At 43.6% G+C, this 26,251-nt stretch overlaps 1 protein-coding gene across 2 annotated transcripts in view; it reads left to right on the top strand.

Moving 5' to 3' along the window:
* The window catches only part of FAM149A (family with sequence similarity 149 member A), a 51,813-nt gene that overhangs the window by 3,223 nt on the left and 22,339 nt on the right, over positions 1–26,251 (top strand). The window contains exon 1 of one of the 2 annotated variants that reach the window (XM_075556794.1): positions 21,277–21,648. The exons of the other annotated variant lie outside the window; for it this stretch is intronic. The gene's annotated coding sequence lies outside the window, so the exon portion shown is untranslated. Of the gene's footprint in view, positions 1–21,276; positions 21,649–26,251 lie in introns of those variants that run through there. 2 annotated transcript variants of the gene reach the window in all.

Below are 26,251 nucleotides of genomic sequence, written 5' to 3'. Positions count from 1 at the left end.
ACACAGTGTTTCCTTCTCTGTGTTCTTAGCGTCGGGGCAGCCGACGCACGCCACGTAATGACGATAACAACTGCTACAGAATCGTCGACAACCTCCGTCACCCTCCAGAAAAACACCGTTACTAGAAGCTTTGTACTCATTTAAATATTAAAACCAAAAAGCAGCTGGAGAGTCAAGCAACCCAGTTGTTCTTGTTTCTTGCGCTCTCCCACTGCCATCGTGTCAATGCTGACTCACATTGACCCCATAGGCCAGGGACAACTGCACCTCTCGCTTTCCAGGACTGTAACTCTTTATGGTCTACAGAGCTCCATCTTTCTCCCACGGAGTGGCTGGGTTCAAGTTGCCGATGTTTCAGTTATTAGCCCGATATGCAATCAGTAAGCCATCAGGACATATAAAAAGGTCCCTATAGGGTTTCCAAAGCGAGCATCTTAATGGAAGCATATTGCTACATCTTTCTCCCATAGAGCCTCTGGTGGATTTGAACCTCAAGCCTTTCAGTTCGTAGGGGAGAGCTTAACTCCTGAGTCACTGAGGCTAATTAGTTTACAATTTAAATAATTACATTTTCGGAAAATTGGTTGACATTTATCTTAAGGCTGAAATAAGCAGCTAGTCATATTATTTCTTTTCATTTTGAACATTGTAATATGAAATAAATTCTTCAACTGATTTTTTCCATAAAGAAAATAACTTTCATTTGGATATGTACTTAGAATATCTATTTCTGAAGGAATTGAGCCTTTGTTATTAGGTACTGGTCCTTTACCTCTTTGTAGTTAATGTTTTATGAGAAAACCGATCCACACGCTGACCTTAAACTCCGATCTTAGTGCTTTTTACCAGTAGCCATTGAAATAGGCATCATAGCCAGTGAAAGAATTGGTTTGGGTTTCAATTCTTGACCATCTTAGCCCAGGACCATATTGTAAAACATTTCTAGTATTTTCTTATTAAATAACACTGTATTCAGACTTGGAAGGAGTGCAGCCAGTCTGCTCCTTAGAAGTAAACCTGACAAGACTTGGCCTCACGGGAGAGACCAGTACCTGGAGAAGGACATCACGCACCTGTCAGCACATATCTGCTGCAGTCAGTTTAAGACTAACTAAGTGGAACCCACCTGACTCATAGGGACCCTGTAGAATGGGCAGTCCTGCCCCTGAAGTTTCCAAGGAGCATGATCTATATGCAAGCAGCTGGCTGCATCTCTCTTCTGCAGAATACCTGATCATCTTTTCCTTTCTTTTTGGTTTAGCAACTGTTTGATCTTGGTAACACTAGGACTCCTTAGAGTTACTCTACACAGTTAATACTAAACTTGTGTATTTCATTTTCAAAAGCACAACACCATAGAAAGGGTGGATGGTGAATGGAGAGAAAAAAGAGAAAACAACCCATGAGAAAGTGAATACATACAAAACAAGTGTAAGCAAATTCTGAATTCTAAGAAATGCAGATCTAATTTTAACACCACTGCAGTCAGCTACAAGTGAAAACAAAATGTTAGGTGATGGTTTTTGTTTCTTTAAAGATAAACCTTGCACCTTACTTTTGACCTGATTCTCTTTTGAGTTTTGTTAAAACTCAAAATCATGAAATTAATTTGAGTAGATAATATGCAAACTTTATTTCACTGAAGAAGATCTTTGTCCACACTCCCAGCCCCCACCCAGTCCCTCCAAGATGCTGCATGAGTTTTAATCTCTGATCAACCCTTGAATTAGATAAAGGGTCAGCCCATAGAAGGGAGACATGCCTTTTTCCTTCTACAGGACATATTTGCTTCCACACCTGAACCAGACAGAGAGGGTATGTGATACCACCTTTCTCTTCTCTAAACCCTCCACATTTCAATGGCATGTCTCCCTTCTATTTTGCAGGCATGCTCATCCCTCTTTCCTATCTCCTTTTGCATCCCTGCTTTATAACACACAGTCATGCTCTTATATAAGGTGTGGAGCTCTGTTTTTCTGCAAATGTAGATACATACATACATACATGCATGCACACATCATACATACATGATACATACCTTGGAGTCAACCCATAACAAGCCTACAAGACAGGATAGACCTGCCCCTATGAATTTCCATGTAATTCTTTACACGTGTTTAAAGTCCTGACGTTCTTCCATGGAGCAGCTGGTTGTTTCAAACTGCTGACCTGTCATCATAGATCAACAAGTAACTTCCCCCCCACCCCCACCCCAGTGCTGATAGATAGATAGATAGATAATCGCTGTATATGAATACTGGCGGTTTCTAAGTTTCGTGTGATCAGGAAGTATGTATAATAGATATTTTATAATTTAAAAGTTGTTACTATGTACTGATTCTCCTTTTGAGCTGCTGAGTTCCTTTAGTAAGGTCTGATTCATGTGGGAATGTTGCCGTGACCACTGGGAGCGTTCACTCAGTGGTTAGCAACAAAATGAGCAGGAGGAACTCATGCAAAATATCGATGTCAATCAGAGCAGCTACAACTGATGTGCCGCCCACGTGGACCTCTCCCATATCAAACCATACGGGATCCTTGATAATGGTGACCATCTACTTTTATTAAAACCTGGTGTATAACAAGTCTAGTAAATTTCTCAAATGTAATATTTTAGATTATATAAATATAAACAAAACTTTTTCCAAAACTGTTTTTGTAAAATCTGTCCACATTGAATTACACCATTATTTGTAACTGAGTAGAAACCTTTCATTTTTTTCTCATTTTCCTTTAACTGTTATTTTACTCTAAAAAATAGTGGTTGGTATATGTTCACAGATACAAACTACAATGCTGTAGCCGAAACACCAGAAAATCTGATAAAAATCAGCAACCTTAAAAACATAATAAAATCCCACTGGGGGCCTTCCCCCATGTGAGGGAGTTTTTGGTTTGTTTTTTTTTTCCCTTCTTTTTTTTTAAAAAACATAAAATTGTTGAGAGCCAAAAAAAAAACCAACATAATAAAATCAATGCAGCTGGAAACCACATAATTTAAAGCATCTTTGTAACCCAGTAATAAGGACAGCTCTCATTAGGTAATACTGAAAGCTTTGGGGGACAATAAAAGGGTCTAAAGAAAATTAACATGGAATCATAGTCTTGTGTATGGATTTGCATACACGAGATTTACAAAACAAACATTTTGCCGTTGTAACTGACTATGGGAGTACTTTATTAAAAATAATAAATTTATCCTGAAATAGTGCATAATAACTTATAGACAGTCCTTTTAGCGTCACCTCCTCTGGCAGTGTCCTGTGGTGCAGTCCACACCACCCACACCCTTCAGTGAAACCAGCAGACTCATCTCGTCACCTGACACGCAGGCAGCCTAGCAGAGTGGCTGAATGAGAGCATCTGGTGCTTAGAATTGGTCTGGTTGCACTCTGACCTCAAGCCATTTGCCACGTGTGCCTTTTAGGGCAATGTATTTCATATTTCAGAAGCCTGGGCATGCCTCTACAGGAAAGTGGAGATGATAATAATAATTAGCTCACAGGGATATTTCAAACCTTACTGAATTAATATGTGAGATGCCTAACAGGTTGAAAACTGTGCTAAAGTGTTAGCTATGCTTATTATCTGCTTGTTGGCACAGAAATAAAAATCGAAAGCATGTTTCATTGATGGTAAAGACTGAGAAAAAATGACTCACTTGTATCCGTCATGTGATCCTAATAAATGACATCTTTTGGCTCAGTTTTTTAGAGCAGTGATAGAACTCTAATCTTCATCACTATGCTCCTGGCATGGTTTATGGACGGTAAAGGTGAGTTCAATTAGCAGCACCAGGAATGCTAGTATGACAACTAGAACGAGGAGTCGAGAGGTGCCTGTAGAACAGGCAGCAAAATCATCAAGTACTGCTAGCCGGTCAACTATAAAAATCATGCCTTTGAAAAAATGCAGTACTCGTTTTGTTGGTGCTCTCTTGACATTATTATATGATTATCTATTTTGCTAATAATTTTGTGTATGTAATAAACTGAATATTTTATTCATACTGGTGAGGCAGATCATGAACAAGTACTGTCTTAGCAAAAAAATGGAGATGAGCAATTAGATATGGCACGTGCTGGAGGAAAGGCTATACTTTCACATTAGAATGGTTTTCGTTAGAGGTTTCCACTTAAGGGTTTAGAGGAACCCCTATCATTAAATATTGACAACTATAACCTTTACCAGATACCAATATTCATGTTTTTCTAAAGAGTGCACTTCTTTCACATGATGGTCAACAATTTGGGCCTTTCTTGACTAGAAATATCTAATAAACATGATAGAATGTTGAGGATTTTTTTTAAAACTAGCAAGGAGATAATTATCAATTTAATGTTTTGTTAAAAGCGGTTATTTTAAACTGTCCATTGACCTGAATCCCTTGGAAAATTTTCTCCTGATAAAGTATGTCAAAATGAAGTTGAAAAATATCATGGGACCCCATTGAAGCAGCTCAAGAAAGACCGCTGACGATTCCTGAATTCCATGTGCATGAATATGTATTGTGACGCTTTCCAGACTACCTGGAATTCACCCCACTGAGCCTCTGGTGATGGAAATAAGCTTGGGACAGTCCTCTGACACCAGCAGTTGTTGAGAAGCTCTGGATTCCCTCCTGCTCCTGTTCTTGCTTCCAGCTCCATTGTAATTGTACCACGGATCCTTTTAGTCTTAGTCCTGACTTTGTAGTGGAATTTAACCTTGGGCTTAATAAACAACCTTGGCTCTTGATGTAACTTTCCAAGTTCTGAAATGCTGACTTAAATAAATACCCTTAACCTTGACACCTCCTTATTTCTCCTCCTGAATTTTCTGCTAACTGCATTGGGAACCTGGAAACAGCCCTATAGCTTTAACAAGACTCTGACATCTTACTAGCATCATGCCTAAGCCTGCCCAGGTAACTGAGTACTGGTGCTGATTTTCCTTTCATTAAATGTTCACTCATCCCAATAGTAACCAAGCCAAATTCACTGTCATAGAAGTGATGCCGACTCAGGATGGGGCAGAACTCCCCTGCGAGTTTCTGAGACTGTAACTTTACTGGACTAGAAAACCCCGTCTCTCTCCCTCTGAGCAGCAGGTGGTTATGAACTGATGACCTTGCAGTTAGCAGTCCAACGTGGAACCACTATGCCACCAGGGTTCCTGATATCTTCATATTAAATGGCAACTCTAACTAACCAAAAAATCCAATTGTCCTGGTTCTTCTGAGTGGATTATGGGCATATCATCTTCTTCCCACTGGTCAGTCAGTGACGTCGCACTAGTAATCCATCTTACAAATCTGCAAACACCTCAAGTCCAAGTTTAGGGTGTGTGTGTGTCTATTTCTTTTTGAAACCCAGTCATAATAAATAAATGTGCTTCCAAAGGCATTTTAGATAGATAGATTCAAAACGAAAGACTTTGCAGAAAGCAAGAAAGCAAAAGAAAAACCTAAACCTCACCCTCTGGAAAATCAACCAGCTGGAGGATGGGTTCTAGGTCTCTCTCTGCCTGGGCTCAGTCTTTGTTTTGCCCGCACAGCAAAGGTTGTTGCCGCTTACCTGTAATCTGCACTTTCTTGGTTAAAGGCCTAATATACCACTTACAATTATCACTGGCTCTCCACACAAGAAAGAATGTGGAGTTGCAAGCAAAAGTGGTAGTCTTGGGAAAAAAATTTTAAACGTTAAATATAAATCAGCCTTAAGTTTTGGGAATCTTAAAGTTAAGGAGCATGGTTTTAAGGCAGCGGTTCTCAACCTGTGGGTCACGACCCCTTTGGGTATGGAATGACACTTTCACAGGGGTTGCCCGATTCATAACAGTAGCAAAATGACAATTATGAAGTAGCAATGAAAATAATTTTATGGTTGGGGGTCACTACAACATGAGGAACTGTATGAAAGGGTCGCAGCCTGAGGAAGGTTGAGAACCACTGCTTTAAGGGATGCGTAGATGAGGTGAAACTGTGAAAAGATAGACCATGGTTAGAAGGGAAACTCAGCCAAATGTTATATTTTTTTTAAAACCAACAAAACAAAACAATAAACCCATGTGGAAGCTCTTAGTGTGTTCTCACAATACTTTTTCCTTCTTCTATTAAATGAAATTTATTTTTATTCTTATTATAGCCAAAGACCATAAAGGAAATGTGTCTATTATGTGGCAGGCAGAGCTCAGGGTTGTTGTGACTTCTAAAATTGATCTTTAATTCAGGTTCAGGATTAGAATGTTTATTTTTATGAGCTCAGTTGGTAGATACTAACATCTTCAGTGCAGCTTCTGGTGGTTATGTGTTTGTATATGTGTGAACTTTAGTATAATTTCCATCTCTGTAGCTGCTGTTCCTGTTAATGTCTCTGTTTTCACATCAAGCAGATCACGAGACAGGATCCAATCCTACGCCATTTTTTTTAAATGGTGAATGATCCTTGTATTAAAGCATTGGGGTGAAAGGCTCAACCTTTCTCTTAGTCTGAGAGTGGTACAGGAGTGTTGCAGGCAAGCCTTCAGTTAAGACCAACTAGGAAAGCCATTGCAATGGGTTAGCAAACCCAGCAGAGAAACCGTGTCCTGTAAAGGGATGTTTGCTATCAGAATTCCCCTAGTCAGAAGCACGATAGGTGAATTATATGCCAATAAAAGTGTTGGGAAAAAAGAACGATGGAAGGTAGAGGCACGTCTGACCTCTGCCTGTGACGATCAGCTTCAAACTAGTGTGGAGCTAAATTCTGCTTCTCTCATGAGGCGGGAGGCGGTTAGCAATGGCTTCCCCACTGTCCTTACCATCTTGATGTTTGAGCCCATGGTTATAATCGCTGTTTCAATCCATCCTTTGGTGGCCTGCTTTTTCATTGTCTTTCTACTTTACCAAGCACGATGTCCTTCTCTGGGGACTGGTCTCTTCTGTACGTGACCGAGATGAAGTCTTTCACCATCCTTGCCTCTAAGGAACATTCTGGCTGTACTTCTTCTGAGACAGATCTGTGTGTTTTTTGGCAGGCCGTGGTACTTTGAAGCTGCGTCGCCAGCACCATAATTCAAATGCATCAAATCTTCCCTTGTCTTCCTTAGTCAAGGTCCAATGTTCACATGCATCGGAGGCAACTGAAAATGCCATGGCTTGGCTCAGGTGCACCTGAGTCCTCAAAGTGACACCCTTGCGTTCTAACACTTTAAAGAGTTCGTGTGCAGCCGCTTCACCCAGTGTGACAAGTCCTTTGATTTCTTGACTGCTGCTTCCATGAGCATTGATTGCAGGTCCAAGCAAGACAGAATCCTCAGCAACTTCAATCTTTTCTCCATTTGTCATCATGCTACCTGGTAGTCTAGCATAAGCATCATTGTTTTCGTTAGTTGTAAACCATACTGAAGGCTGCAGTCTTTGGTCTTCACCAGCAAGTGTTTCGACATCTCCTTGTTTTCAGCAAGCAAGGTATGTCATCGATATATCTCAGGTTGTTAACAAGCTTTCCCCTAACCCTGAAGCTGCCAACCTCTTCATATAACCCAGCTTCTTTGATGATTCGCTCAACATACGGATTGAATAAGTATGGTGAGAGGTTGCAACTCTGAAACACACTGTTCCTGATTTTAAACAATGCAATATTGTTTGCTTGTTCTGTTTGCACAACTGCCCTTAATCCACGTTCAGGTTCTGCGGGAGCACAGACAGGTGTTCTGGGACTCCCGTTCTTCTCAAGGCCAAGGTATCTATGCCTGAATGCCTTTCTTTGGGGCATATTTGTTTCACAACTAGGTCTGACCACAGAGAAGACAGCTCCCTTGGTTACTTTGGGTTTCTCCCAATGATCACAGCTGGATCATGGAACTTGTAAGAAGTTTGCATTTCTTCAGACTAGCAAACAGTCTCAGACAGAGCTGTGAAGAGCCAGCTTAATTTAGCAAGACACTGCCTGAGTGTTGGAAAATCTCTGCTAGTATGAAGCAAACGACAGAACACAGTCATCTCAAGAATGTCTGGCAGGCCTAATTCTCCTTTCAGATGTGGTCAACTCAGGAGCTGAAAGGAAAGAGGAAGGTAGGTGTGTGTGTGAGTGTGAGTGTGTGTGTGTGTGTGTGTTCGTGCGCGCGCATGCATGCGTGCAATTGTGCTCTTGAGTGTGATCTTTCTCCCAAAGGTCTCCTCTAGTCAATCTTAGGTTTTCCCATACATAATCATCAATCATTGCCAACAAATCTGTTTTGTTGTTGGTGTTATGAATTTGTAAAGTGTCCCTGGTCAAAGATAGAATGAATCTTTACTTACAACCACTATCAATCCAGGATAAAGCCTCACTATGTGCACAAGCGCTGTAGCTGGAAAGGAAACCAGGTTCTGGGCACTAGGCCGCTCTGGGTAGCCTTGGGCTTTCCATTTAGTGACCTCCTTTTTCTTCCTTTGTAATAGGAAGGCTTTGAATAGATTTACTTTTCTGCCTCTGATAAATTGTTCTGCTGAATCACCTGCTTCTTGGTCCATGTACAGGATCCACATGAGCACTATTGAGTGTTCAAGAATTCCCATGCTTCTCAATGTCATCTGTAGTTTCACAGTATTCGCACAGTCTTTGCATAGTCAATAAGACACAAGCAAGCATCTTTCTAGTATTCTCTACTCCATATTTGACATCAACAATGAGGTCCTTCCTTCCAAATTGTCTTCTGAATTTCTGGCAGCTCCTTCTCAATGCACTGCATTCACAATTCATTTTTGAATTATATCTGGCACCGTTTTGCTTGCATGTGGCATTCACAATAGTGATGCTGGGTCACTTTTCTTTGGAATAAGCATAAATAGGAGTCTCTTTCAGTCAGTTGGCAGGTAATTCTCTTCCAAATTTCTTGACATTAATGAGTGAGTGCTTCCAGTGCTGCACGGGTTGGTTGAAATATTTCAATTGCTGTTCCATCAATTCCCGGAGCTTGGTTTTTGCCAGTGCCTCCAGCAAAGCATCAATCAGTACCATCGGTTCTTGATCAGATGCTACCTCTTGAATTGATTGAATTTTGACCAAATATTTTTGATACAATGACTCTATGCATCACTTCCATACTCTTTGATGCTTCTGGCATCCACTATTTTGTCCATAAAATTCTTCCAACTAGCAAGTCAAGGCTTGACATTTTTCTTCAGTTCTTTCCGTTTGAATGGCGGTGAGCACACTCCTCCTTGTTGATTTTAGAATATCAGATCTTTGCACACTCCACTAGAAGGTTTTGGTGTATCTTCTCAAGTTGCCTTTTATAATTTTCTGTTCAACTCTTTGCCTTCATCATTTTTTTCCATTCGCTTTTGCAGAGTCTCTTCTGATACCCACTTTGATCTTTTCTTTCTTTCTGGAGTCTTTGTAAATGGCCACTTGCTTTCTTCTTGTATTAATTCTTGATGACACAACACAACATACCTGGTCTTCCATCATTAATGTTCAATGCACCAAATCTGTTCTTGATAAAGTTTCTAAAATTTTTTTCCTTTTCATTTTTTACATTTTATTAGGGGCTCATACAACTCTTATCACAATTCATACATATACATACATCAATTGTATAAAGCACATCCGCACATTCCCTGCCCCAATCATTCTCAAAGCATTTGCTCTCCACTTAAGCCCTCTGCATCAGTGCTCTTTTTTTCCCCCTTCCTCCCTACTCCCCCCTCCCTCATGTGCCCTTGGAGTCTCCCTTCCCCCCCTTCTCTGCTGTCCATCTCCCAGGGAGGAGGTCACATGTGGATCCTTGTAATCAGTTCCCCATTTCCAACCCACTCACCCTCCACTCTCCCAGCCAGCATCGCCCCTCACACCCTTCGTCCTGAAGGTATCATCCACCCTGGATTCCCTGTGCCTCCAGCCCCCATATGCACCAGTGTACAACCTCTGCCCTATCCAGTCCTGCAAGGTAGAATTCGGATCATGGTAGTTGGGGGGAGGAAGCATCCAGGATCTGGGGGAAAGCTGTGTTCTTCATCGGTACTACCTCGCACCCTGACTGACCCATCTCCTCTCCTAAACCCCTCTATGAGGGGATCTCCAGTGACTGACACTTGAGCCTTGGGTCTCCACTCTGCTCTTCCCCCTTCATTCAATATGGCTATATATATATATATATATATATATATATATATATATATATATATATATATATATATATATATATATATATATATTTTGCATGATGCCTTATACCTGGTCCCTTTGGCACCTCGTGATCGCACTGGCCGGTGTGCTTCTTCCATGTGGTCTTTGTTGCTTCTGAACTAGATGGCTGCTTGTTCACCTTCAAGCCTTTAAGACCCCAGACACTATCTCTTTTGATAGCCGGGCACCATCAGCTTTCTTCACCACATTTGCTTATGCACCCGTTTGTCTTCAGCGATCCTATCATGGAGGTGTGCAGTCAATGATAAGATTTTTTGTTCTTTGATGCCTGGTAACTGATCCCTTTGGTACCACTCGATCACACAGGCTGGTGTGTTCTTCCATGTGGACTTTGTTGCTTCTGAGCTAGATGGCCGCTTGTTTATCTTCAAGCATTTAAGACTCCAGTCACTATCTCTTTTGATAGCCGGGCACCATCAGCTTTCTTCACCACGTTTACTTGTTCACCCACTTTGGCTTCAGCAGTTGTGTCGGGAGAGTGAGCATCATAGAGTGCCAATTTAATAAAAGAAAGTATTCATGCATTGAGGGAGTACTTGATTAGAGGCCCAAGGTCCTTCCGCCACCTTAATACTAAACCTATAAATGTAGACACTTAGATCTATTTCCCCATCCTCATATATATGTTTGCATGTACATGTCTTTGTCTAGACCTCCATAAATGCCCCTTGACTCCCAGCTCCTTCCTCCATCTCCCTGGACTTTCCTCCTGCCCCACTACCATGCTCTGTCCCCACCTGGGCTACAGCTATACCTCTTCTCTACACAACGTTACCCTTGATCATTCCCCACCAGGCCTGCCACTCCCCCCTCACTACCATTTGGGTCCCATGTTGTTCCCTTGTCCCTGTGTTTGTTAACACCACTTCCTTACCCCCTACACCTCCCCCACCCCAAGTCCCCCGGGAACTGTCTGTCCCATTGTTTTTTCTCCAGATAGTTCATCCAGCCTGTCCTATTCAGACAAACCTGTGGAGACACTAACATGCACGAAAACAAGACAAAGAAAAACAAAGCAACAGTATACAACCAGACAACAAAACAACAAAAACAAACCACTGACAAAGAACAGAACAGAACACTTCACAAAAGAAAAGCTTGTAGTTCGTTCAAGGATCGTTTGCTGGCCCTTAGGAGCATTTTCCAGTCCAGTCTGTTGGGGCACCACGCCCTGGCCACAAAGTCCACTTTCAGCATTCCCTGGGGACCTTGCCACTCCATTCCCTTGCTGTTCCACTGCACTCCCCAGTGCTTTGCCTCAGTGTGGTGGGATCAGGACAGGTGCAATTCCCACACTGTGTCTCCGGTGCTGTCAGCTGTATCGCCCTTAGTCACTGAGGGCATCATGTCTCATAGTAGTGCCAGTCAAAAAGTTTCTAAATTTAAATAGAATGTGACTGTGTAATATTTTGACTTCCAGGGACTTATTTTAATTTTCTTTGGCTTCAATCTGAACTTGTATATGATTAATTGATGGCCTCTTTGACAGTTATTCCCTAGCCTTATTTTTGGTTGATAATGTTGGACTTCTTTATTGTCTCTTTCCACCAACAAAGCAAAATGAAACAAAACTTACTGCATTCAGTGAATCAGTACTGACTCACAGAAACCTCCGTGAGTTGCAGAGATTGTAACTTCATGGGAGTAGAAAACCCAGTCTTTCTCCTGAGGAGCTCCTGGTGGTTTTGATCTGCGGATCATGTGGATCACAGCAGAACTCTTACCATTACACCCCAGGGCCCCCTATCTCTTGCCACAGATGTAATCAAGTTGAGTCTTATTTATTTCATTGGCATGGTCCACACGTATGTTGTTGAGAAAAGGGCTTTTGTAGTGAACTAGTTGTTGGCTTAGTAAAATCCTATCATGTGATCTCCAGCCAAGTTTGCATCAACAAAGCCATATTTTCTTTTTCTTTTTTTAAATAATTTTATTGGGGGCTCTTACAGCTCTTATAACATTCCATACATTAATTGTATCAGGCATATTTGTACATATGTTGCCATCATCATTTCTAAAACATTTTTTATTTGAGTCCTTGTATAAGCTTCTCTTTTTTCCCTCCCTCCCTCCCACACCCTCCCACCCTTTTATTCAACTATATATTGTTATTATTTTGTATCTTACACTGTCCATTGTCTCCCTTCACCCTCCCACCCTTTTGATCAACTATATATTGTTATTATTTTGAATCTTACTCTTTCCATTGTCTCCCTTCAACCGTATTTCTGTTTTTCATCCCCTTCAGGAGGGGGGTGCTATGTATCCAACCTTGTGATGGGTTTCCCCATTCTCCCTCTTCCCCCTCCCCGACCATCCCCCTATCCTCATGATATCACTACTCCAACTACTGTTCCTGAGGGATTTATCTGTCTTGTATTCCATGTATTGAGAGCTCTTATCTGTACCAATGTGTATTCTCTGGTCCAGCCAGAATTGTAAGGTAGAACTGGGTCATGGTAGTGGGGGTTGGTGGTGAAGCATTCAGGAACTAGAAATGTGTGTTTCCTTGGTGCTAATCTGCACATTGGTTGAATCATCACTTCCTTTAACCTTTCTGTAGGGGATATCCAATTGTCTACAGAGGGGCTTTGGGTCTCCATTCCAAACCTCCTTATTCGCATCAATATAGTTGCTTCTTTGGGATCTCTTGATACCTGATCCTGTTGACACCTCATGATCGCACAGGCTGGTGTGCTTCTTCCATGTGGGCTTTGTTGCTTCTGCACTAGATGGCTGCTTGTTTACCTTCAAGCCTTTAAGACCCAAGATGCTATATCTTTTGATAGCTGGGCACCATCTGCTCTCTTCACCACATCTACTTATGTACTCATTTTGTCTTCAGGAATCATGTTGGGAAGAAGAGTATCAAAGAGTGCCAGGTTATCAGAACAAAGTATTCTTGTGTTAAGGGAGGCCTGGAGTAGAGGTCCAAAGTCTGTCTGCTATCTTAATACTTAACATATAAATATATATACACTGGTCTCTATCCCTTTCATGATAAATTAGTTTACTTACATATACACATGCCTATAGCTATACCTCTATAAATAACTTTTGCCTCCTATTTCTTTTCTCTATTTTCTTTCACCTCCCTCCTATTCCGCTATCATGTTCACCGTCCATTCAACTCACAGTAATTCCTCTCAGATACATTGCACCTGATTAAACCCCACCAGGCATTTTACACTCTCCTTGCCATCAATTTTAGATCCCTTGTTGTTTGCTTATCCCTAAGTTGGTTGCAAAGCCATATTTTCAATCACTGATCTTTCTTTTCCTAACTTTCTCATTCCAGCCATTATTACCAATTATTACCAATGCATCTTGATTACAAGTTTGATCAATTTCAGACTAAAAAGTTGCTGACTTTGGTACTTATTGTGCAAACTTGAGTAATAGTTATATTAGCTTGTGTTTCTTATAGGCATATAAATATGGTATCCCATATCGCATTGTACTTCAAGGTACATCTTGAAAGTTCTTTTTGTGATGTATGTTTTGCTTTGTCCCTCCCAGCATAATAAACCATATGGCTATCCTATTCAAAATGACCAATTTCAGTTCATTTCAGCCACTGGTGCTTAGGATATCTGTCTTTGTACATTCTATTTCCTTTTTGGCTACTGCAAAATATCCTCGATTCATACTTTGTCCATTCCACATTCTGATTATGAATGGATACTTGCAGCTGTTTCTTCTCATCTTTTCATCGTGCCCCATCCACAGTGAAGATCCCCATCCACGTCAGTGGGGTTGAGGTAATCACACCACACCAGTAGTATTAGTGGGTGCCTTCCAGCTCGAGGGGTTCCCCTCTCGTAGACAGTGTTCCACAGCTATTCATACCGTGGTCAGGGGCTGATCTTTCAGAAGTGGACCGCCTCATCCTCCTCCCTGGTCTGTTCTCACTCTGGACGCTTTGCTGAATCCTATTCACCTTTGGTGACTCTGCTGGCTTTTGAAACACCAGTGACACAGCTGCCAGCATTGCAGTAACATGCACGCCACCATAGTGGGAGATAGAGATATACATATACATAAAGTGTTATTTTGCCATACTTAATTTCTCAATTGATTTCTATTGTGGTAAAAATATATATTTATTATGGTAAATACACATATGTTAATATAAAATGAATTTTTAAAGATGTGTAAAATAATGGAGAAATGTTAGTGCTCATCATTATAGAACATATGTGATCTATAGAAGATAAATTGCTTGAAGAAAATCTCTGTAAAGAAAGGAATTTGGTCAGAAATCAGCAAATTGCTTGTTCAGATATATGCTTAATATACTTAATAAGATAAACCTGAGTTTTGAAATCGGAATAAAAAGATGTAGGTATAACCGTTTACGAACTGCTTCTGATGGTTGCTTTTCTCTTCGGTACCAACTTGTATCCACCTTTCAGCATTGTTGCAGGTGTAGACATCATGTCTGTAGTCCCTTGACCAATTGCTGCGCAGCAAATCAAAAATACCTTGTCTGTGATTCTCTTAGTATCGTGACAAAGTCCCCATTGGCTGTGCATATCAGATATCTGCGCTGAAGTGTAAACCAAACAATTCTGCACCTGTACTGGAATGAAGTTGCCCCTGAACATGTGCTGGGAGACTCCCCCTTTACAGCTACTAAAAGGAGTATTGCCCGCCATCTAGTGTCTCAAAGGCAATGTTACACTTCATCATTTCAATCCGCAAATGAGACCGGTAAGGGCACAAGCGTTGAAACACTGGACTGCTAGCTGCAAGGATGACGGTAAAATCCACTGGAGGCCCCACGAAAGATGAGCTCAGTGATCTCCTGTCCCCTGTGAAGCAGTTCTGCTCTGCTGCGTGGAGGTGCCAAGGGCCGGAATTGATTCCATGACAATTAACAGCAAGGGTTTTGCCTTACACAGATTTTACTGATAAACATTTCATATAAATCAACTTTGTTATTTTTAATGTCATATATTAATTTGCATAAGCTATTGGAATTTTTTTCAGTGCCACAAAGTTTTTAGCTTTATGTTAAAGTAACTATTCGATATTGATAATTGAGCTGTGAACATAATTTACTGAATACTTTAATATTTTACAAATTTTAAAATATATTTTATTGGCTTTTCTTGAACGTAGTAACAACTTGGAAAATATATCTGGATGCTACAAGCCAAATCAAGCCATCAGTGGATTCCAAATTGTAGCATCCCCATAGAGGATTTACCCGAGCAACTTGTAGATTTGAACCACCGACCCTGGGCAGTTTAAAGCAAAGCATTCTTCAAATAAACTATTTATTTGAGAATAGTTTTAGGTTTTCAGAAAATAGAAAATAAAACCCTATTTTCTGAAGAAAAGTAGAAATAGAAATCGAAAAAAAAATGGTTCTATTTACTCAGATACTATTAGCTTTGTATATGTAAATTAGTGATAATTAAGTTCACTAACAATATTTAATGAAATTAAATGTATGACAGAGTATCAAAAATTCCTGGTAAAAGTCACCGTCCTCTTTTAGCTCCATTTTTCTATGAGCTTTTGGAAGTGCCCTCACTTGTGGTAGTTAGGAACCATTAAGTTGCTTCCAACACGTAGTGACCTGGGTACACAACAGCTCAAAGCACTCATAACACTCCTGGGGAAAACAGAACAAAACGTGAGGCTCGTGGTTGAGCATCTTTGCTCTGTTACTGACCACTTGCTGCTGTTGGGTCTGCTGGGCAGTCAGTTCCGCTCATAGTGGCCCTAAGTGCATCGAAGGAGACATAGCCGTGTCCTGGGTCGGCCTTACAATTGTTCTCAGGCTTGAGCCCGTTGTCGCAGACACGGTGCTAATCCGTCTTCTCCAGAGTCTTCCTCTTGTTCGCTGCCCCTCGACTTTACCAAGCATGATGTCTTTTCCCAGGGACTGGTCTCTCCTGATGTCCAGTGTACATACGAAGAAGTCACACCATCTTTGCTTCTTTGTTTTAGCATCATTTTATTGGGGGTTCTGACAGCTCTTATCACAATCCACGCATCCAGCCATTGGGTCAAACACATTTGCCATCACCATTTTCAAAACATTTTCTTTCTACTTGAGCTCTTGGTATCAGCTCATTTCCCCCTCCCTCATGAACCCTTGATAATTTATCATTTCTTTTTTCATGGCTGACACAGACCACTATCTCCCTTCACCCACTTTTCTGTTGTACATCCCCCTGAGTGGGTTCTCTGTCGATGATTGCGATCAGTGCCTACCCCACCCCCCACAACCACCACCATCTTTACTTCTAAGGAGCATTCTGGCTGAATTTCCTCCAGGACAGATTTCTTTGTTCTTTTGGCAGTCCGTTCACGATACGTTCAGTGTTCTTCACCAGCATCAAATGCATCGGTTCTTCTTTGGTCTTTTTAATTCCTCATTCAGCTTGCACATGCATATGAGGAGACTGAAAATACCATGGCTTGGCACAGGCACACATGAGTGCTCAAAGTGATATCCTTGCTCTTCAACATTTTACAGCTTTTTGTGGCATGTTGCCCAGTGCAACATGTAGCCTGATTTCCTGGCTTCTCCTTTTGTGGACATGGATCGTCGTGACCGTGGACCCAAGGCCAATGAAATCCTTGGCAAGGTCAATCATTCCTTTATTGTGATGCTGCTGATTGGTCCAGGTGTGCGGACTGTTATTGTCTTTACATTAAATTGTAACATATATGTACCGTACGTCTCAAAGGCTGCAACCCTTGGTCTTCCTCAGCAGGCGCTTCAGGTCCTCCTCACTTTCAGCAAGCGGGGCTGTGTCACCTGCGCATCACAGCTGCATAGCCCCCCCTGCTGATGCCACAGCCTTCTTCCGAGTCCAGCCTCTTGGCTTATTTGTTCAGCATACAGATTTCATCACGTCAGTTTTAGACTGTATAACCATGGATGTATAAAAATAAGGCATGAAAGTGGTTATTTATAAAAATGGTGAAGGACCCCATGCCCTCGGTTCATGAAGTGGAAATGTTGTTGTTGATGGTCATATTTACTGACCGTCTGCACGGTTGTTCTGGTTTGTCTGTGAAAGTCACATGCAAAATAAGTGAGCTGCATTTTTCACCGATATATCAGGTGAGCATGGTTTGCTTCTCTAAATGCAGGGTGTGGATCCTCACATCTCAAGGGAGCATGTGTATGGCATGAAGGGCCTGGAAAGTGTATTGGCATAGATGGCATTAATCATAATGATCAAATACCTTCTAGTAAGGAAAATCATGTCATGTATCGTATTAGCCCCTGGGTATCTTTTTATATGTAAATCATTTTATTGGGGCTCTTACAGCTCTTATAACAATCTACACATCAATTGTATCAAACACATTTGTACATATCTTGCCATCATAATTTTCGAAGCATTTTCTTTCTACTTGAGCCCTTGGTACCAGCTCTTCTTTTTTCCCTCCCTCCCCTACTCTCCCTCCCTTGTGACCCTTTGATAAATTATAAATTATTATTATTTTCATATCTTACACTGTCCACTGTCTTCCTTCACCCATGTTTCAACACCCCCGGGGGGTGGTATCCGTCAATCATGAGATCAGTTTCCATTTCTCAACCCCTTCTCCCCTCACCTTCCCCCTATCCTCAGAGTATCAGGACTCCCATTACTGTTCCTGTGGGGTTTTTCTGTCCTGGATACTCTGTGTCGACAGCTCTTATCTGTGTCAGTGTATATGCTCTGGTCTAGACAGGTTTGTAAGATAGAACTGGGGTCATGATAGTGGGGGGGGGGAGCATTAAAGAACTAGAGGAATGTTGGATGTTTCATTGGTACTATGCTGTACCCTGGCTGACTGTGTGGGGATGTCCAATTGTCTACAGATGGGCTTTGGATCTCCACTCCAACTTCATTGTTCCAAAAAGTATAAGTGTTTGTTTTGGGTTTTCTGATGCCTGGTACCTGATCCTGTCAACACTTCACACAGGCGGGTGCCCTTCGTCCATGTGGGCTTTGTTGCTTCCTGACTAGATGGCTGCTTGTTTATCTTTAAGCCTTTAAGACCCTAGATGCTATATCTTTTAATAGTCAGGCACCCTCAGCCTTCTAGGCTTTTGCTTAGGCACCCATTTTGTTTTCAGCGATCATGTTGGGAAGGTGAGCATCACAGAATGCCAGGTTATTAGGACAAAGTTTTCTTGCCTTGAGGAAGTACTTGAGTATAGATTTCCAATGTCTGTCTGCTGCCTTAATACTTAACATTTAAGTATATGTACATAGATCTATACCACTATTGCTATATATTAATATATTTACATATGTACATGTTGATATTTATACCTCTATAAATACCATTTGCCTCCTAGTTCTTCCCTCTATTTCCTTTTATTTTATTTCTGTCCCGATATCATGTTTGACCTTCATTTGGCTCTCAGTAATTCCTCTTGGCTCCTGCATTTGATCAAACCCCACCAGTCATTCTATGCCCTCCTTGCCATCACTTTTTGATATCTTGTTGTTCCCTTCTCCCTGGGTCTGCTGGCTTCCCCCACCTGTTTCCACACCTCCTTCTCTCCCTTGTCCCCCCAGAACCATAGGCCCCATTGTTTTCTCCTTGAGATTGCTTTCCTGCCTGTCTTATATGGATATGCATGAGAAGGGAAAAAATGCCTATAAATAGTTTCATGTTTGTCTGCTGATCCTTGTGAGTGTTTTCCATTTGGGTTTGGTGAGGTGCCAATCCCTGCCCACCGATTCCAAAGTCTATTTTGGGGGATTCCTCAGGACTTTGTTGCTTTGCTCCCCTTGCTGCTCTGTCGCCTTCCTTTCATGTTTTGCCCCGGTGGTGGTGGTGATGGGGGTATCAAACCAGGAGCAATTCCCACACTGTGTCTCCAGTGCTGTCTCCTGTAGAGCTGTGGGTCAGGGAGGGGACGTTGTGTCTTGTGGTGGGGCTGGCCCTGATCTTCTCTGTGCATTGATTCACTGCTCTGAGCAGGAATGTTGGTCTTCAGGTTTGGTGGGTCAGGGTGCAGTCCACATACTGTCTCTCTCTCTTTCCCTCTTAGTTCCGGGGCTGGATCTTCAGTGCTGTCCTCTGTAGTGTAATCTTCTGGGGAGGGGTTTGACATAGCTGGGATTGGGGCTGCCCCACAGACCTTTCTGTTATTTCGCTGCATCATGCAGGTATGTTGCCCTCAAGGCTTGGCGCCTACGCCTGGGTATCTTGCATTGACAATGTATACGTGGGACAGCTGACAGAAACAGCCAGCCCTCAGACCTCGCTATTTAAGTTTATGAAAATGATGTCACTCTACATATAACCTCCTGTCTGGGGGGATGGGCAACAGGAAAGTGGGTGAAGGGAGATGCTGGGCAGTGTAAGATAAGATAAAATATTAATTTATAAATTATTAAGAGTTCATAAGGGAAGGGGAAGCAGGGAGGGAGGGAAAGGGAAAAAAAGAAAATGAGCTGATTCCAGGAACCCAAGTGGAAGGCGAAGTTTGAGAATGGTGAGGGCAACGAATGTATAAGGGTGCTTTACTCGATTGATGTATGTATGGATTGTGATAAGAGTTCTATGAGCCCCAATAAAATGATTTATAAAAAAAAAAGAAAGAAAATGATGTCATCACAATCCAGTGACTCTGGCTTTGGTTTAATTGCAGACAGACACATATCAATGGGCCAAACTATTTAAGATAAGTATGTTCTCTGTTTACCAAAAGAAAGGCTATCGGAGTGTATGAGATATCTATTTTAAGATGAAAGGGTAGGGTGTGAAACACACACACACACACACACACACACACACACACCACTGCCATCTTTATTCCAATTTATAGCGACCCTAGAGGGCTCCCAAGACAGTAAATGTCTTGGGAGTGTCAGGAACTCACAGGGCAGCCCTACCCTGCCTTGTGTGGTGGCTAGGGTTGGAATTCGTTCCATGGCAGTGAGTTGCATGTTCACCATAAATGCAATTTACACCGTGCTCAACCCATTGAGAAGCTGACTGTTCTCCAGCCCCTGTTCTCCAGAAGGAACACGAGAAAGACTGCGGACTTGAAGACTGTGGCCCTCGGGGACCACTGAGTAGATTCCCACCCACCCCCCCCCCCCACCCCCCCGCCCAGAGCACCCCAGTGCACGACGGAGTGGAGCGCGGCCGCCTCCTGCGCCATCCTCACAAGTTGTCCGTGATGCTCGATCCCACTTCCTTTCTTTCTTCGACTGCCCCTCCACGTGACCGAGCATCATGCCCTCCTCTAGGGACCGGACGCTCATGCCATGCCCAAAGCACGTGACAGCAAATCTCGCCAGCCCTGCCTCTAAGAGCACTCTGTCAGCTGTCATCCAAGCCAACAGCCTCCAAACCCAGTGGGGCAGTTCGGTCTGTCTTCCAGGCTCGGGAGCCCCGCTGGGCGCGTAGGGCTTTGTCCATTGGTCTGCTAACCCCAAGGGCAGAAGTTTGAAAACCCTGTACTGCTCCTAAGGAGTGCCATGTGGCTTTCTCCCCCTAGAAGATCTGCAGTCTGAGACTCCCCACCCCCCCCTCCAGGCGCGGTGGGCTCTGCCCCAAAAGGAGGCCGTGATTTGGCAGACAGTGATTTGGCAGGGAGCTGAGCCCCAGGCTTCTCTGCTGAAGAGGGTTTCTTGGTGTGTGTGTATGTGTTGTCCTGGTTGGAGGGAGGCTTCATTTTTAAAATGTCATTATTTAACTCCAGGACTCCTTCAATTTGTAAATTCATTGGGGATTGGATTAGGGAGGGAGGGAGAAGCTAGGTGAAATCTTGATAGTAAATTAAAACTCTATTTGGAGGAAGGAAGGGCGGCAACTGTGTCTGAGCAGACCCCCTTCCCTGCCTGGACAGACCCCTTGGGGTGAACCAACCTGTGCGCGCTCCGGGACGGGGAGGGGCCACCCAGGCGCCCAGGGCTGGCCGGCCACTGGATCAGGAATCTGGCGTCTGCCTGAAAGGGGGTGGTGGAAACTGGCGCTTCCGGGGGGGTTGGGTTCCTGGGGAGGGCGCGCACAGAAAGGAGGCGGGGAGGCGGGGTGGGAATCCAAGCAGGGTTTGGGAGACGGGGCGCGGGCCTGTGCTGCCCGTCCGGCCCACCCAGTTCTCCCCGCCGGGCGCCTGAGTCGGCGGCAGTCGAGGCCCTGGAGGCACCGCCCACCGCCCTGGAAGCCGGCCTTGGCTGGGCGGCAGGATCCAAGCGGGCACGGAGTGCGGGGCGCTCAGCGAGCGGCAGCGCCCATGGGCCGCCCAGACCCGGCGGGGAGCGCCCGGGGCCGCGCCCCTCGAGGCTGGCGGTTCCGGGGCCCAGCTGGGCGGTGTGGGTAGGGTCAGCGGGGGGCGGAGCACCGGGCTGGCCCGGCGGGGAGTCGGGCCCCGGGGGGTGCAGGGGCGCCCTGTCACCAGCTGCCAGCGTGGAGCAAGCACTGGGTGTCCCCGCCTTGTGGCGCCCAGGCCTCGTGGCACGGAGTGGGGACCAAGGGACACGAGCCAAGGCCTGGGGCTGATTGTGATTGGGTAAGTCCTGGTCTGGGAAGTGGGGCGGCCTCCCCAGAAGAGTGGGATTGTCGCCCGGTGGTGATATTTGTAGGATGTGCTGTGGGATTCTCCTGCCTGCGAGCCAGATTTCGTCTGCTCTGTGCTCCTGGGTTTCCATTCATGAAATCGAGCGTGGTGACATCAGTCGGCCTTGCCAAGTGAATTGCTTCCATAGACTGTGTAGCTTATCCAGGAGTGGATGATTTACAGGGAATTAAATATGTGCAACATCATATGTGAAATCATAGTGCAATGCTTTATTGGAAGACAAGAGCAGCCAAAAGACAGACAGAAGACTTTAAAAAAAGAAAAACATTTGCGTGGTGATGGTTGTAGGTTCGACTTCTGTGTTTTGATTTCACAATTCCAGTGACCCTGCCTCCTGGTGAGGCTTGCACAGCAGGTGGCCAGTGGCCAGTACCATCTTCACTTCGGCTTCATGTGATCTTGCTGTCACCACGCTTCTGGGCTCCACAGCTCCGAATCCTCTGGGAAGGCTTCTAAGATACTACCCCTACCCCTGACAAGTCCCCCACGCATAGAGGTTTGAGGGAGCTGAACAGAGGGAAGGCACAGACAGGGAAACCAGGGAGACAAGGGGGTAGAAGTAGATGATGTTGTAAAGCATCTGTTTTATTGTAATGCCTGTGACCGTGACTGAGCGTCCGCTCCCCCTGCCTGCTTCTTCAAGCCCTCCTGCCCTTGGCTACACTTTGAAGATAGTGTGGATGCTGATCTTGAAAGGGGCCTGGAATAATAGGGGGGGGGGTTAGTTATTCCATTTGGAAAGAATTTTTTCCCCTTTAATTGAAAATCACTCTTTTGCTACCATGTAGAATAAGGGTGGATTTCCTGGAGGAAGACATTCTAGCTCACTGGAAACAGACACAAACACAAGTGGCCTGGTTTGTGAAGTTAGCTCACAAGTTGCACAAAGAGCGAAGGAGACAGAGGTAGGACAGGTAGAGGTGAGGGAAGCAGAGCGTCATCTTCAGGCACATCAGCTGCTCTCAGGGGAGCCGTGTGTTTCAGTCACAAGAAAGCATAATTGGTTGCCCAGAAATATCTCTGAATGTTGGGGACATTTAAATGTCTGGTCCCCATGTGATCTTTTGCATTCAGCACACATATCTAGCATAATTACAGAGTTAAGAAATGTTGTGTTTGAGGGCCTGATTTAATTTTTGCTTATTCTTTCAACAAATATTGAACATCTCATAATCGACAAGCATGTTGGAGTTACATTGCAAAAACAAGGTGTCAAGATCATCACAATAAAATATTGACATGCCTATCAAAAGAGATAGTGTCTGGGCTCTTAAAGCCTTGAAGGTAAACTAGCGGCCATCTAGCTCAGAAGCAACAAAGCCCATATGGAAGAAGCACACCAGCCTGTGCAATCATGAGGTGTCGAAGTGATCAGGTATAAGGCATCATCAGAAAAAAAATCTTCCCATAGTGAATGAAGGGGGAAGTGCAGAGTGGAGACCCAAAGCCCATTTGTTGACCACTGGAGATCCCCTCACAGAGGGGTCTAGGGGAGAAGATGAGTCAGTCAAGGTGCAACGTAGCACCGATGAAGAATACAGCTTTCCTCCAGTTCCTAAATGCTTCCTCCCCGCTAACTAACATGATCCGAATTCTACCTTGCAAGTCTGGATAGAGCAGAGGTTATACACTGGTGCAGATAGGAGCTGGAGGCACAGGGAATTCAGGGCGGATGATAACTCCAGGACCAGGGGTGTGAGGGGCGATACTGAGAGGGTAGAGGGTGAGTGGGTTGGAAAGAGGGAACCAATTACAAGGATCTACATGTGACCTCCTCCCTGGGGGACAGACAACAGAAAGGGGGTGAAGGGAGATGTCAGACAGGGCAAGATATGACAAAATAATAATTCATAAATTATCAAGGGCTTGTGAGGGAGAAGGGAGCGGGGAGGGAGGGAAAAAAAGAGGACCTGATGCAAAGGGCTTAAGAGGAGAGCAAATTCTTTGAAAATGATGAGGGCAAAGAATGTACAGATGTGCTTTCCACAATTGATGTATGTATGGATTGTGATAAGAGTTATACGAGTCCCTAATAAAATGTCTTTTAAAATATTGACATGCACAGGGATTTATATAATACAAAAATTATTGTCCTATTCTAATGACTAAAATCCAAAGCAATCACAACTCCAAATGCTGGTGATGATGTGGAGCAAGAGGAATCTTCTTTGATCGTGGTGGGAATGTAAAGTTGACGCACTGCTTTGGAGGCCACCTGGCAGTTTTTAGGAAGCTGACTCGCAGTAGGATCCAGAAAAGCAAGTTTGTATGATACTGTAATGGGGGGCGCAAGACATTATGGATGTCTTTAAACCGGGAAGACTGTATAACAGAAATTATAAACCCTAATGTGAACTATGAGCATTCGTTGACAGTAGCTAAGATTATTTGTTTGTAATAAATATGCCTTAGGAAAGAGAGATGTGAACAGAAGGGGGCATGTCTGGAGCAGAATATATGGGAGCTCTTTATACTTCCTGAACAAATTTTGTTCCTGTAAAATTAAAACAGCTTTAGTAAATAATGTCAGTTGAAGCAGGAAAAAATTGCCTTTGGAAGGAATTCAGAACCATCTAGAATACTCTCCATAGAGCAGCATTGGGACTGTAGTAGCAGTGACCAAGGGTGACCCAAGTGATCTAGCACTGACCGTGTCGCGGGTACTGTGGGCACTTTACAAACTTTCCTCACTGGCATCGAGTCAGTGCTGCCGCCGAGCCATGGCGACTGTACGGGAAAGGGGAGAATTGGCCCTGTGAACGCCTGAGACTGTGACTGTTTACAGGCATAGAAAGACCCATCTTTCTCCACCAGAGAGCTGGTGAGCTTTCAAACTGCTGGCCTTTTGGATCGCAGCCTAACGAGTGACCACTTAACAGGGCTCTTCCGTCTACATTCATTCTCACAACCAACCAAGTTGCCATTGTTTGATACATGAGGGAATTGAGTCCCAGAGAGGAGAAATTCCGTGCTCAGAGCACACTGCCAGTCGCTGATAGTTATTAGTCTAACCTATTGCTATTAGAGTCTAATCTCTTATTGCTGCATATATTATTCAAGAACAATAATTGAGTGAATGCACAGCCGTGAATTCTAAAACTATTTTCTAATAACAAACACGTTAATCATATACTAGTATGAGTTTGCAGAGATTGTATGAGAGCCATGTCTGACCTCTTCTGGATATGTAAGAGGGAAGGAGAATCCAACTTCTCTTCAGCTGAGTGTGGTGAGACAGAGCTTCACCCCCAAACCTTCTGCATGCTCTTCTGATACTGGCAGTCCCTCCCACCGCACTCTACTCCTCTGCTGGGTCTGAGAATTCATTGCAGTGGCCTCACAGAGATCACAATTGATGAGGAGTTATTCGGGACATTAACAGGTGTGGCAGTTACATAATTTCTGGACAACTTAAAGCTATAGAAAAGTATAGGGGTGGTCTTCAACCCGTCAATCAGTTCACAGCCTGATGATGCCTCCTGGCGCATGGCCTTCTCCTAAGGAGGGTCTTGGGGACATCCCTTCTCTCTCTGTCTTCACCTTCCTGCTGGCTGACCCTGACTGTCCCCGGAGCCCCGTGGTGGATCCACATCACGCTGTACCCTCTAACCTGTGATGTTACTGCATTCCGCATCGGTTTGTGACTGCATGGATCTGAAGAGGGACTTGTGGACCAGGACCAGACTAAGGGACTTGATTTCCACTGGGCCGGGATGTTTTCATGATATATAATTACTTCTTGATTTAAAGCTTTCTTACATTTACATGAGTGTCACTGAAATGTTTCTCTAGTCAACTCAACAGCTCATGAATGAATGTCTGTTATTTTCTCTCACATCTATGTAAGCCAGAGGTTCTCGCTAACCTCTTTTCAGAGTAATCAATTCCCTTTTTAAAGTTACTTTTTTTTTTATTGAGAAATATTTTTTTTTATTTTAACAATTTATTGGGGCTGATACAATTCTTTTCACAGTTCATACATATACATACATCAATTGTATAAAGCACATCTGTACAGTCTTTGCCCTAATCATTTTTTTCTCTTTTCTTCTTTTACATTTTATTAGGGACTCAAACAACTCTTACCACAATCCATACATATACATACATCAATTGTATAAAGCACATCCATACATTCCCTGCCCCAATCATTCTCAAGGCATTTGCTCTCCACTTAAGCCCCTTGCATCAGGTCCTCTTTTTTTTCCCCCCCTCCCTCCCGATTCCCCCCTCCCTCATATGCCCTTGGTAATTTATACCTCGTTATTTTGTCATATCTTGCCCTATCCGGAGTCTCCCTTCCCCCCTTCTCTGCTGTCCCTCTCCCAGGGAAGAGGTCACATGTGGATCCTTGTAATCAGTTCCCCCTTTCCAACCCACTCACCCTCCACTCTCCCAGCATCGTCCCTCACACCCTTGGTCCTGAAGGTATCATCCACCCTGGATTCCCTGTACCTCCAACCCTCATATGGACCAGTGTACAGCCTCTGTCCTATCCAGCCCTGCAAAGTAGAATTCGGATCATGGTAGTTGG

Source organism: Tenrec ecaudatus, chromosome 8 (assembly GCF_050624435.1).
Source record: "Tenrec ecaudatus isolate mTenEca1 chromosome 8, mTenEca1.hap1, whole genome shotgun sequence".
NCBI classification, from domain to species: Eukaryota; Metazoa; Chordata; class Mammalia; order Afrosoricida; family Tenrecidae; genus Tenrec; species Tenrec ecaudatus.
The sequence above is the reverse complement of the archived record's forward strand: the minus strand, read 5'-3'. Positions and strand labels throughout refer to the sequence as shown.